Source organism: Pinus tabuliformis, chromosome J, assembly GCF_031772625.1.
Source record: "Pinus tabuliformis cultivar Carrire ecotype Pingquan chromosome J, CPIR1, whole genome shotgun sequence".
Lineage (NCBI taxonomy): Eukaryota > Viridiplantae > Streptophyta > Pinopsida > Pinales > Pinaceae > Pinus > Pinus tabuliformis.
The window spans coordinates 1,322,545,146-1,322,560,270 of record NC_142295.1 but is presented as its reverse complement, the minus strand read 5'-3'; positions in this window follow the sequence as shown (position 1 = coordinate 1,322,560,270).

Below are 15,125 nucleotides of genomic sequence, written 5' to 3'. Positions count from 1 at the left end.
ATCGGCTAGCTCCTTGCAGCAAGGACAAGAGATGCCACATGGAGCAGAGGTAAGTTCTTCAAGGCAGCGGTCCAAGGCGGACTCTAGCATCAAGAAGCAGTTCATAGACATCAAGAAAAGAAATGAGCCTCTCAAATACCAGATCTACAATCAACTCTTAAAGATGGCACCAACTAATCAGCAGATGCTAATGTCAGCTTATGATATTCAAGAACAAAAAATGACTCTCAGTCATTTTAAGCCTACTATGCATCAACCTCAATCAGCTGCTGACTATATCATAACCAATTTGGAGATTTTTGCCAAAGACATCCACCCCATGGACCAGATCGAGCTACACAGGCAAACAGGGGAGATGCTCTATTCCACATTGACTGATAAAACTCTATTAGCACACCAATTGCAAAATTCTCTACACAATACTACTGCTCAGCTAGAATTAGAAAAGGCATCATCTCAAGCCAAGGACAACAGAATCAAGTCCTTGGAATAAATTATTATAGAGCTGGGACATGATCCAAAGGACCCTAGGGGTGTGCAAGCACTATTGAAGAAAAGAGATGAAGACATAGCAGCTCTGAGAAAGCATATCAAGCTGCCAGCTACCCTTCACCCTCAGACTGGAGAGGTTACAGAACAAAAGAAGGATCAGGATGTGGTTGCTTTACTCCTGAGTTTATATAAGAGATTGATGGAGACAAAGGGTGCATTAGAGGTAGCATTAAAAACAAAACAAGGTGAAGTACCAACTCAGCCAGCACAGACATCTGCATCCACTGAAGGTGTGCCACTTGCAACTACTGCAGCAGGTCCTCCCACCGGACAAACATCAGAGGCAGGCCCTTCAGGCTCATCACTAGCTACAGATGTGACAGCACCAACAACAACATCAGAACAGGTGCCCAGCCTTAGCATGCAGAATATGATGAAGGAGCTTGAAGCACTAGAAGCACAGATGGCTGAACTGAATGAGACTAAAGAAAAATTGGCTGCTATTGAAGAAAAATATGATAAATCAAAGCAGAGCATAGCTGAAAGAACAAGAGAGGTAAGGGCTCTTGAAAAAAGAATAAAGGAACTAGAAAAAGAGCTTACTCTTGATAAGGTTATAATTGAAGTTAAGAAAATCCTATGGGCCAACATTGGTCAATCCATTACAGACCAATGGCAGTATATTGAAACTATCCATGAGCATATGGATCTCATAGGCAGGGCCCAATCATAAAATCAAAGAGCCAGGGCATCTCTAGGGAATATGCCTGAAATAGCCAACAGGATGATTAATGTCCTTAACAATCGCACTGGCCCCCAGCTGGCAGGAATGGGTATCACCAGTAGAACTGATACTATTTTACTAATAAAGAGGGTTCTTACCTTAAGAAATTATGTGTAGACATTGGACAGAAGGTGTCAAGAAATGCAGGCAGAGGTGAATAAATTTATTGAAAAAATCACAGCATTGCATAACAGAGGTCTTACCAGCTTGGTAACTAGTGCAGGAAGGTTACTATCACATGAGCACTATGCCAAAAGGGTCAATAGCTATGCCACAAACCAGATCACTGCAGCAGCAAGTGCCCTAGAGGAAACAGGGCCTCCATCTGGGCAGAGTCTCTATGACAAGCTAGAGAATTTATTCTTTATTATGAATGAGATTAAACATCTTTTTTAAGTGCCTCCAAACTATTACAAATACACTGAGGCAGATGAGACCCTAGGTAAAATCCTGAGACACCAATTGCCTACGCAGGAATGGTGGATGGGCATGATACAAACTTTGCTGTGAAGAAACAGGTTTATTTACTAGGTTTTTGTGTATCGATCACAAGTCAGCATTTTCAAAATATTGATATAAGTTGCTCTGACTGGGAAAGGAGCGGAAAAGGCCAAATTAACAATCAAATTTGGCGACCAAATCAGGACCTACAAATGCAGATGATGGGGATAAAGCAGCCGCACCATGACAAGGTAGTAAAAGGCAGATTTCTTAAAATCAATGCAAAGCACTCGACCGACCTTGGTTGCCTCCAAAAGTCAAAGGATTTCTGACAGAAGCGAACAGCCATTGATTGTTCATTTAAAGTAGCAATAACTATTGCATCTACTATTTTTGAGAGTTGGTAAAGAAAGTTATTAAGCAAATGACTCATCGTTAAGATATTTTTGTAAAACAGTTGTATATATATCCCCACGCATAAACTTGTTGGGGTTGTTGATTTCTCTTTTGAAGAAGCTATACTGTAATTTTAGACTTTCAATACAAGAAGCTGATGGAATTTCTGAAGTTCTGCGTTGTTTGAAGTATTGTGATGAGATTGCTTGCTGCTGCAGGATTCCTGCGTTATTTCATGTTACAATAAGTTTTCTGAACTGTGTCGTTATGTTCTCTTCTCTTACATAATCCGCCTATGTTGTATATTTCTTAGTCTTAGCATTAGAGAAAAAGAATAGTTGAGGATTTGTTTATTAAACACCCTAAACTCAATCTCTGCTATTAAATATGTCTTCTTCAGAATTAGTTATGAATGTGAAATTCTTAATTGCTCACATTTACACTGAATCTTTCATAGTAAATATTGTTCAGGAATTCTGAGTTGCTCCTGAGTAATATTTCATTTCTCCATATCACCAGCATAGTGAAAGATTCTTAGTTGCTTCTCACTGGCTGGTAACAGTCCATATTCCCAAATTTGAGGATTGTTTCATGAGTGCCCATATGGCCCTGCAGTATCATCATTCTCACTAAATACCTCAAGCAACACATAATCACAGACTCCAATGCCCAATGGACTAAAAACCCCTGAACATTGCATTTCAGCTGTTAGAAGATATCATTCAACCAAACTTTAAACAAAATTCAGTGCATCATAACTAGCCTAAAACATTACAAAACAAAGCTAAATTCTAAAGAGAGAGCCCTCTCTGATTGCAGGTAGGCTAGAACCTGTGATCCAAAGACTGGTTTGTGGTTACCTCAGCCGTATTCCCTTAGGAGTCAAAAGGGAACAACCTGAGTGTTAACACATTGGACAATCCTTCTTATGATTATATTTGCCACATATCCAACATTGTTACAATGCTCTACTATCACCTCTAGTTTGCTGTTCTCTAGGCTCTGACACATGTCCCTTCTCAACTGCACTGAACTTCTTGTAAGAAACAATGTTTTCTTTCCAACCTGCAACTTGAGGTATTCCCCACTTTGGTGGCCATTTTCCTTTGAATTTCTCATTTCATTTCAAGTCATGTTTAGGCTCATATTTTCACTTTGAATGCTCATAACAATGCTTCAATTTACTGATGGCTTCCTCTAGCGATCTAGGCTCGTCAAACTCAATCTAGTATCTATATGTTACTGGAAACCCACTGATGAATATCTGACTCTTAGCCTTCTCCTCCTTGAGATATGACACATACTTCAACAACTCCAAGAATCTGCTAGTGTACTCATCATCTGTCATAGAACCCATCTATAGCTCATAAAACTCCTTAGATCTATCATCATAGTACTTCTCTGATAAGTACTTCTTCTTGAAGATCTTCTCGAACTCATCCCAAGTCAAGTATTCTTCTCGAATACCTTTGACATTCTTCACATCCTCCCCCCAGATATCTTCCTTCCATTTAAGACTGAAAGTGGCTATCTTAGCTTTCATGTTCTCTAAATAACTATGCAATCTGAAGAACTTCTTCATTCTAAGCAACCATGCCTCTGCATCTTCTAGATCCTTCATCTCTCCATCAAATGTAGGAGGCTTCACCTTCTTGAACTCCTCAAGAAAATACTCACCCCTCCTATAAGGATGATGACGGTGATGATTGTATTGATGTCTCTTGGATGAGGAACTAGAATGATGCCCATACATACAAGTCCTTGTGTTAGGTGTATCCAATGATCTGCCACCTCTAACTATGTCCCCTTTATCCAACCTGTATCTAGACTGAGATTTTATACCATAGGCTCCATTAGTTTTCTCTTCCTGCTCTTGATTGATTATCATTTGTCCCTATCTTTGTAACTCTGAAAAGATTTCAGGGATTGTTGCATTAACCTCTACCTGCATCTCCTGAGCCATTGTAAGTCTTTCCTGAGCCTCAACCAATATTTCATATTTTTCTTTGCAACTTTTGATCTTTGACCTCAAGCTCCTTAATTTCTCTGCTATACCAGGGGAATACTCTTCTCCTTGCTACCCAGTTGATCTATAGGGGGAGTCACGGAAACTGTAGTCTACCATTTTTCTTGTCATCTTGAATTCTCTTCTTCCTGCAAGGAAACCAAGTCAGATAAACCAAATAGATACCAAAATCAAATCCATACTTGAGTGTTGTTCAGGGGAGGCTTATCTCATCCACAAGAGAATTCCACATTAGCATGTACATGTATAATCATAAACATATCCGTGTAATAACATAACATCATAACAACATCATGTATGATCATACCAACTGTATACCATGATCCCATGCATGAAAACCATAACCTTGAGAACATCTAAATTATCCAAAGAGAGTGAAACCATGCTCTAATACCACCTTGTGGTATAAGATATGACCCAAAGAGAGTGAAACCCACTCTGATACCACCCTGTAAATCCTCCTCCCACATTTACCCACTTTCACTGGCTTACCCGAGGTAAACATGAGTTGAGGGTCACTATGATATGACTGAACCTCCTATGTGACCTTAAGGAAATTTAGTCAACAACTGAATACCTTACTGACTTCCCTCAGGTTCCACAGGACATACAGGAGTAACCCAACCCCTCCAGGTGTCCAACCCTTGAGACAACTCACTTTTTCCTTGACTTTGAGCCTCAGTCGCTCCCTTTCCAAGGCCTCCTTGTGACTATGGGTTCCTATTCGCTCCCATAGGCCTGTATCAATGAGACTATGGTATTTTTGTGCTAGTGTTATGTTGGTGACTGTGGAAATTAAGGCTACTTTCCAAGGCTGAGGCTAAGCCTCCACCCCAAAATTCATGAAACTTTCAGAACTCATAAAAGACATGAAGATAATGCTTACAAACCAAAACTAGTACCAGGACTTGACCTGACCATCCCCAACTAGGATTGACATTTTGTCAAACACTTGGTAGATATTCAACCTATAGGTCATGAATGCAAGTATGAACATAAGGTATGAAAAATTAATTGAGGTTTAACAAGAAAGGTCTGTACCTTGTCACATTAGCTGTCATATCATCAATTAGGTATTTCATTCATTATTTATTCAGTTACAAGTGAAAACATGAATAGAGCCATGACTAAGTGCTGTCATATAACCATGCTTATAACCATGATACAACCAAATAAATAACCATAAGAGAACAACCATTAAATCCATATAATAACCAATACATTTCTTTACTAAAAATAAGAGAAACTTAGCTTTTATTAACCATATGCAATTACCAAAAAGGTTCGGGACTTCCACGTTCCACTCGACCATAGATTGGTTGAACCATATATTTATTTTAGCCAAACACCCTCGTGCCATATTACAAGCATGAGTGTGGGATCTCATGGGATAACCAATCCAAAGAAAACCAAGGGAATCTAGATGTTAAACCACCTCCACCCTCTCCATACCGTGATCACACCTAAACCAGTGTCGAGATCACAAAATCAAACCAAGTTTGGATGCCTCAGAATTTCTTCACCATCCTTGAGGAATTTTCCTGTCTCCACCCTTAGGATTTACCGTGTATCCTGACATTACCGATCAAGGGATGCCTAGGCCTTTAGGAATTTTCCTAATAGCACCTCACCCCAAATTCCAAAACCATCTGGAAATCCAAATCTCAAACCGAGAACAATCCCATCACACCATGGCTATTTGGAAATGGAAAATCTAGGCTAAAATCCATTGTCAATCACAGAAAAATCCATGCCAATGACAACAAAAGAACCATATACCAACATTCACATACAATACATGTCGAAACTAGCTAGGAAATCACACACACAATCTGTTACCTGCAAGTATTCTCGCTAAAGCTATTTGGTCCTTGCCTGCCTTTGCTTTCCTTGTCCTTCTTTCCTTTCCTTTCCTTGATTTTTTCTTTTCTTTCCTTGCTTGTTTACTTTCTTTCTCCTCTTGGTGCTCTTCTCCTCTCTGAAGCTGATTCCAAAACTAAACCGACAAAAGCTGATAAAAAGCTTACAACTGATCCTCAGAAATCACACAAAAAGTTACCAATTGATCCTTGCCTTCCTTTTCTTTCCTTGTCCTTTTCTTTCCTTGTCCTTTCCTTTCCTTGATTTCTTAGTTTTCTTCTCCTCTTGGTGCTCTTCTCCTCTTTGAAACCAATTCCAAAACTGAACTGAAAAAAAGATGACAAAAAGATACCAATTGATTCTCAAAAGACTTTTTATTAATGAGACCTCTATTTTCTCAATTTTTTTTATTTTCCTTCATTTTCCTCCTCACATGCAACCTATGACCTTTAACCTTCCTTTTCTCCTAATTTCCATTATTTTCATAAATAAAATTCCAATAATGCCTCTTTGTCTTTCCAACCCTTAGCCATTGCCTTTATCAATTCCCCTTAGCCATAAAACACAACAAATGATGCCCACTAGGATATTTTTCCCGACATTCAACTTGGAATAAGTGTCCCTTGCCCGTGGTCTTATTTTACCTTTATTGACTTTTATTACATGAGATTTTAACCCAGGGTTGTTACTCAAGCAAATCCCATATGAGATAGGGAAGCATGGATTTGAAGCTAATAAAGAAGAAGGCAACAAGTCAAGAAAAAGGCATAAGCAATCCAATCAAGACATAGTGAAAGGGAAAAATCCATTCATTAGTCTAGAAAGAGAATCAATCAACCATAACCAATTGTATAGTGTTGCAACTAAAATTCACTATTGACAAAGAAGGAGTGAGAAATGCCTAAGGTTGGATAAGTTTAAGAAATAAAAACCCCCCACCTTTGATGGATAAAATAAGAAAGTTGAAGAGGAAAAATCTTGGCTACTAGGGATGAGGAAATAATTTAGAGTACACAAATACTCTAAGAACATGAAGGACAGGGTAGCCATTTTCGGCTTAAAAGGAAAAATTGATGTATGGTGGGATGATTTGAGAAATGTCAAGAACAATAAAGAGAAGGAATTGTCATGGAAAAAGTTTGAAAAATATTTTCGGGAGAAATACATGTTAGAAAGGTACTATGAGAACACCTCTAAGGAATTCCTTGAGCATAAGGTAGGAGAACTTACTACTGATGAACACACAAATATATTTTTATAACTACTAAGGCATGTGATGTACATCAAGGATGAAAAAATAAATATTCAAAGGTACCTCAGTTGGTTACCATAAGAACACAAGGATATGATTGCATTTGATGAACCCAAAACTTTAGAAGGTACTATCCAAAATATAAATACTACTATGATCATTCTATGCATAAGACTAAGACCCAAACTGATTGGAAGAAGAAGGACTCGACCAACTTTAAATGGAAAGGATAAAAACCCTACAGGAATATGTAGGTAGGGAAGGGTAGTAGATTCACCACTACTCCCAAAGGTGAATCCGAATGAATGTTCCCAACTGCTAACAAAGATAAAGCCTCTAATCCAACAAGAGAGGAGGCCAGGGGGTTAGCACCATTTTAGCGTTGGATCTAAGGATAAAACAACACACGAAAGGACTACCCTCACCCACAGAAACAAAAAGATGAAAGGTTGTGAAACTTATAAGACACTGTAGAAATTCCTTGTAGATTCAAACTATACATTGTAATATGCTAAAACAGTTGACTTGAATCTACTATACTCATCAATGGAAACAATAACCGATCGATGAAATCACGAATCATATAAGAGAAAGAATTCAATCACACATAACACAATGATTTTCTAGGGAAAGCCACAGCTAAAAAACCCCTGCTATCTATATATTGCATTAATCATAAAATATGAGAAGATTACAATGCTTTTCTCAAGCCCGAGAAACCTCTGCACTTTCTCTATCTATCTCACTGCTTCCAAGACAAGCTCAAGCCAATTCTGCTACCTGCCAAGATGTTATTTCCTTGCCCTGTTCCCTTGGTAATTAACCCATGTTTAATTGGGAAATTCCACAATTATGAATTGCGCAATCCTTGTAGGCCTTCCTCTAATTGCATGCGCCGCCTGTACAATTTATATGATTATACAAATGATAGTACATTGTCCCTGAACTCCAATCTAAACTAGGTCTTTCTCTAATCTGACATGCATGAGTTAATTATGAGTGAATATTCATTTTACGTGTTGATCACTGTAGTTACACCCCACTACTGCAGGTTACACCCCACTATCATAGGCTACATCCTACTACAGTAAGTCACACCCCACTTGAGTAAGTCACACCCCACTACAGTAAGTTACACCCCACTATAGTAAGTTACACCTCGCTCTAGTAAGTCAAACCCCACTACAATAAGTTATACCCCACTACTACAGGTTACACCCCATTACTACAAGTTACACCCCACTATTGGATCTCCCACTAATTTCCCCACTAGCCGGAACTAGTTTAACTGAATTTAACTTAGTTGGAATGAATTAAATATTTACAACTCAAAATAAAATCAACTAGTGTTCCTAATTGTAGGATACACTCTAATTGACTCTAGTTAGACCCTCAACTCAAATTAGCTGAGCTAACTAAGCCAAATTAACTTAGTTAACTATTACAAGTTGTCATGAGATGTGGAATTACAATTTATTCCTAATCTAATTCATGGGAAAATTAAATTATGATTTTCTTGTTGCATTTTCAACACTCCCTCTCAACAAGAAATGGATTATCTGCTTCCTTGATCCTGCCTCTATGAAACTCGAATTTTCATCTTGACAGTGCCTTTGTAAAAATATCTGCATTCTGCTCCTCTATAGGAATGTACTCTAGCAACATGATTCTCCTCTACACACAATGTCATATATGGTGATATCAGATTTCGATATGCTTGGAATGATCATGAAAAACTTGATTCTGAGAGAGTTTGATACAACTCTGATTATCATAGTAAATCACTGTAGGATCCATCTGCTGATCAAATAACCCAACAAGGATATTCCTCATCCAGATAGAGTCACAAGCTGCTAGACTAGCATACATGTACTCTGCTTTTGTTGAAATAAGTGCAATTGACCTCTACTTCCTGCTGTACCAAGAAGTTGCTACTAACCAAATACTGAAGATTCCTCCTAATGTTCTCTTCCTGTTGATGGAATCCTTTCCCAATCTGCATCTGTGAAGCCTTGAAGCTTCACTCCCTCTTTCCATCTGTACCAAAGACCAAACTGAGTGGTACCTTTGAGGCATCGCAACACATGTTTAGCTTCCTTCCAATAGAGTTTGGTTGGCTTAACCATATGATTTGACTAAGTTGGTTAATACAAAACACATGTCCAGTCGTGTGTTCACCCAATACATAATTGAACCCACAAGCTTTCTATAAATAGTAGCCTCCACTACCTCACCTGAAGTAGCATCTTCCTTCCTCCAATTACCTGCTAGAGGAGTCTCCATGGGTTTTATTCTCTCCATGTGGAATGTCTTTAGTATCTCATTGGCATACTTTCCCTGAGAGAAAAATAGTTCCCCATCTCCTTGCCATACTTCCATACCAAGAAAGTAATGCATGAAACCAAGGTCCTTCATCTCGAATTCTCTTGCAAGGTCATCTTTGCAAGATTTAATCAACCTCTCATCACCTGTTAGAATAAAATCATCGACATATAATATTATAATCAAAAATTTACCTTCAACCATAATATTGTAAAGGTTCCCATCTGCTTCACTTTTGGTGGAGCCCAACCCATTGAAGTAGCTGTTTTAGTCCATACAATGCTCTCTTGAGTCTGAACACATGCGAATCTATGTTGAAGGTCTCAAATCCTCCATATTTTCAATATACACCTCTTCCTCAATCATATCATTGAGGAATGTTGTCTTCACATCCATAATATGTATCTTCAATTTCTTTTGCATTGACAGTGCTAGAATAGACTGATTAAAGAGTACCTTGGTACTGGAGCAAAGGTCTCATCATAATAAATTCCCTCCACTTGAGAGAATCCTCTGGCCACAAATATGGCCTTGTGTTTCTCCACACCCCCATCTGTTGCTTTCTTTACCTTGTAAATCCATCTGGAACTCATTACTAACTTTTCTGTTGGTCTTGGGACCACTTCTAATAATGGAGTCATACTCCTAAACCATGGAATTAAGCCATACTATTTGCTGCATTTCTTCCTCAAATGAGGATGGCTCAACCTCTACACTCTTGTTCATCAGAGCCATGTAGCTAGTGTACCAATCTAGTGACATCCTCTACCTACACTGTGATGTGGGTGCTCCCACATTCTCTCTAGCATCATGCATCAATTCACCAACCTATCTTGAGTGCTTCCTTCCATCTCTAGAAGTATCTGCATGAGTGGGTACTTCCACTCCTTACTCCTCTGCATGTGGCTTCTCCACATCATCTCGAGGTTCCTCCTTTAGAGCTAAAATATTCTCATCTGCATGTAATTGAAGCTCCCTCTCAAGTGAACATCTCATGGCCTTCTCTTCATCGAACTTCATATCTCTACGAACCACTGTCATCCTGTTGGATGGCAAGTACATCTTATAGTTGTGAGGTGTATCAATTTACTCCAAAAATATGCCTAAATAAGCTATTGGCTCTGGATTTTTTCATGCATCTTTGGTAACATGACAATAGACTGATGAACCAAAGATCCCGAAGTGTGCCACATATGGTTTCTTGCTCAAAAAATATTCTTATGGTTTACTCATTCTGAGAATTCGATGAGGACTTTTTTTATGCAAATAAACAACTGTGTTGCATGATTCAGCCCACAAGTGCAATGGTAGGCCCTGATCATGTAACACCGCCCATGCATCTCCCACAATACTTTTTTTCTTCCTTTCAGCCAACCCATTATGGTGTGGGTTATGAGGTTCTATTAAATTCCATCGAATTCCTTTTGATGCAATAGAAGTTCTTGAATTCATTCGACATATATTCTCCATTGTTATTGCTTCTTAGAGATTTAACTTTCCTTCCAGTATCTTTCTTGACAACTATTTTAAATTCACAAAATTTAGCGAGCACCTGATCTTTCTTCCATGTGAAAAAAATCTAGAAATTACGAGAAAAATCATCAACAAACATTACATAATACATGTGCTTGGTTGTGGAGGCTATCGAGAATGGTCCACACACATCTGAGTGAATTCTATTAAGGATTGCTTAAGCTCAACTACATTTATCAAGAAAGGAATATTTGGTGTTCTTTCCTAATATACACCCTTTGCATGTGTCTCTTTGCTCTAGTGTACCCTTGGGAAGTCTTGTAGAAATTTTTTGCATGATCTTCAAAGCTCCGTGGTGCAAGTGACCCAATCTTCTATGCCACAACTCACCGATGTATCGACTCTACACCTTCTATGATTTTGTGCTTAAAGTGGCATTGTATTATACATCCAACTTGTAGAGGTTCTTCACTCGAACCTCGATCTGCTTCACCTGTCCTCAGGCTATGTGACGAAGGAAAGAATTTCCCTTGCTAAATATCACATCATAGCCACGGTCCTCCAACATGGCAACTAAAACCAAATTCTTCTTCAAACCTGGAACATACATGACATATTTTAATGTGAGAGGAGAACCAAACTCCCTTTGAAAGGTAACAATACCAATTCTAGTTGCACTATACCTCCCATCATCTCCCATCTCGATGTGCATCTGGAGGTCCTTCTCCTCCAAGTCACTAAATAACTCTTTGTTGTCGGTCATATGGAATGAGGCTCCACTATCCAAGTACCACACACTACCCATGATCCAAGTGGATATTGGTGGCCACCAGCAAATTCCACTTGGACCCCCACCATTGTTTCTTTCAATTTTTCAATTTCCTTAATTGTAGCACAGTATATTATTTTTAGCTGTTTTTCGGATCCTAAACTTACGGAGCTGTTTTGAGGCCCTTAATGATGTTTTTTTGGCAATCTATCGCCAACAAATTTGTATCTAAAATCGTATTTTCATTGTAGTCCTTGGAGAGATATTTCCAATAGGTTATCATGCGTGTCAAACAGAGATAATATGACCAGGTCGTAACCCTGGGAAGTTGGCTGTCCAACCCACCCCAATGGGGCCCATAAACTCTTGGTGTTACATCTCCTCAGACTAGGGTTTTGGTTGTTTAGGGTTTGCTCTTATTATTCAATAATAAAAAGGCCCTTGACCCTCATTTTAACACAATTTAGAGGCATGTAGCCACCACATATCTTCTCAGAGATAAGCTACCATCGCCTGAGCTAGTCTTATTTCCATTCTGTTTGTAAGCATATTTTAGTATTTGATATTAATGAAATGAAGTGTTATTTATATTGCATATTTGTATTTATGGTTATATCTGTAGTTTGTTGCATTCTTGCTTAAATCCAGATCAGTGATATTAGAGTGGCCTGCTCTTTCTGTGTTTTTATTTGCATGTCCCCAACAAGGCCAGGATATAAGGAGTTAGGGCTTGAATTGGTTGAAACTTTGCAAGACCAGCCTTGCAAATCCCAACGGCCTCCTGCGCCGGATGAAAAGAAAGATGAGGGGGCAGGAGATCTTATCAAAATCTTGCTCGAGGAAGCCCTCGAGCGACATAGGAACGCAATGATGGACAGCTTTTCCCAGATCCTTCAGCGGCTACCCAGGGGCGACGCATCTACTTCCGGCAGCTACTCTGGAAGCGCCACACCCTTTAAGGTACAAGTTAACTTTTACATTCTCATATTTGATGGTTAGATAGATGCAGACGCTGTAGATAAATGGTTAAATATGCTAGAAGGATATTTTTCCATTCATGATTTTTCCAACTGGGAAAAGATCATCTTTGCAATTCTCAAAGCAACCCCTCGCATCAAGGACTGGTGGGAAACCTATTGTGAGAAGAAGGATGAAAGTACAAAATCACTATTTTTAGCCACACCCACTTGGAACTCGTTCCAGGATGCCATCAAGGAGCAATATTACCCTGTTAGGAGCTATGAGGATAAATACATAAAGTGGACAATGCTGCAACAGGGAAGGGACCAAGATGTGTTGGAGTTTACCAATATTTTTCATACCCTTCGCACGAAGTTGGGTATGAAGGATTCTGAGAAGCATTTGGTTCTCAAGTACCTCAACTGCCTACATAGGTACATCCAGGATGATATGGAATTCCTGGACATCTCCTTGCTTGGCACGACATACCAATATGCGGTCAATATCGAGCAAAAGTTTAAACAGAAGAAGTGAGACTTTGGATCTACGAATTGGAAGCAAGGGAAAGGTGCCCCCAAACCAAAAAACAAAGGAAAAAGCCAAGGTGGGGTAGCCCAGGACAACTTGCCAAAGCTGCAAGCAAAGAACAATGCTGTGAAGCCAAAGAAGGACACAGGAAAGTGGTGTGAGTTCCATAAGAGATCCACCCATAACACAAGTGAGTGTCGAGCCAAGCAGTCACTGGTGGCCGAGCTAAAGGCTTCAGAATCAGACACATGTTATGACTCTAAGTCAGAACCTGACAAGGGGAATGACAAAGGGAAACAGACTATCGATGCAGAGCCCAATGCCACCTTCGCCACCACGAAGATCCAGATGGAGGAACCCAAAGATCAGAGGAGGAGGAGTGCCTCTTCCACTCCTAGATGTGGGTAAAGGGTTCCCTGCTACATTTCATTGTCGACCAGGGAAAATTTTAAGAACCCCCCTAAATTTACATGTATAATAAATGGGCGAATCTCCATGTTATATAGGAAAAATGGAAGGTGATTTTATCAATAATATGATATGTATATATAATTTTTTGGCGAATGTCTCACGAGGCATGGCGAATATTTTACTCAATTATAAAATCTTGTGTTTATTGAATACACAAATGAAATCATTGCATTTCTTTAAAATATCTTTTGAAATCAAAATTACCGAAATTACATATCTATAACCTAGTGGGTGTAGGATAAAATTCACCCGTGCCATTCACAGAAAGCATGAGAAAAAACCTAATACTATATATAAAACCAAGAAAAATTCAAATTCATCACTTCTAGGGACCTTGTAATCACCCTGCCAATACACAAGTATGTTCCTATTTGCAATTAGAAAAATTACCCAAATTACAATGTGTTTACTCCAGCATATGTTGGAAAGTTATAGAAGGATGACTAGTGCAATCAATCCATTCCTTTTAGCCTTGGATTTGTTTCAGTTTAAAACAGAAGTATACAAATATACTTGTCCAATGTCTATGCTTTAACCATTCACCTTAAGATGTTTTTACAATATAATTTCCTAAGTCTATTTAATATCTTCATTATCATAAAAACCAACCTATATCCATCTTAACTCCATATCTACCACTCTTAGGGGGATGAAATCTATTTATCCCTTTGAGGTAGACCCAGAATTAATATGGATCTAAGATGATATAATTTTCCTTTAAATAGTCTATGCTCACATTAATACCATGGTATTACCATGGGTCAATACCATGGGTTATCATAAACCTGGAGCTTAAAAATTACTATTAGTAATTTATAAAAATTAATAAAATTAATAGTTGATTCTTATTTTAACCAAGCTAAAATGTTTAACATACATTAAATTACAACATCCATTTTTACGATCAGATCAAATATATTTTCACTCTATGCTAGTTTTCATATCACGATATTTGATGCCTCTCGAGGGTTAGTAGATCCAGAGTAAAGATGGATCTATGCTGGTTTAATTCCCCCATTTAAATAGGCTACATTCCAGGTGAATACCATGGGTCAATACCATGTGCCATTTTGGTGAATACCATGGGTCAATACCATGTGCCATTTTTATTTTTATTAATACTAATATTAGGATTAATAGTGTTTTTTTGCATGGTATTAATAGCAATCTAGTCTATGGTATTTGTCCCATAGTATTTTTCCCATAGGTTTCACCTAAATATAACGCATTTTTTGAGTGTTCTTAAATATAAGGTGACTTATGGAGTAAATATAAAAAAAATGTTTTATTTTTTTTACCATACCTCTCATTTATTTATATTTTTATTAAGTTACCATACTTCTTTTACAAA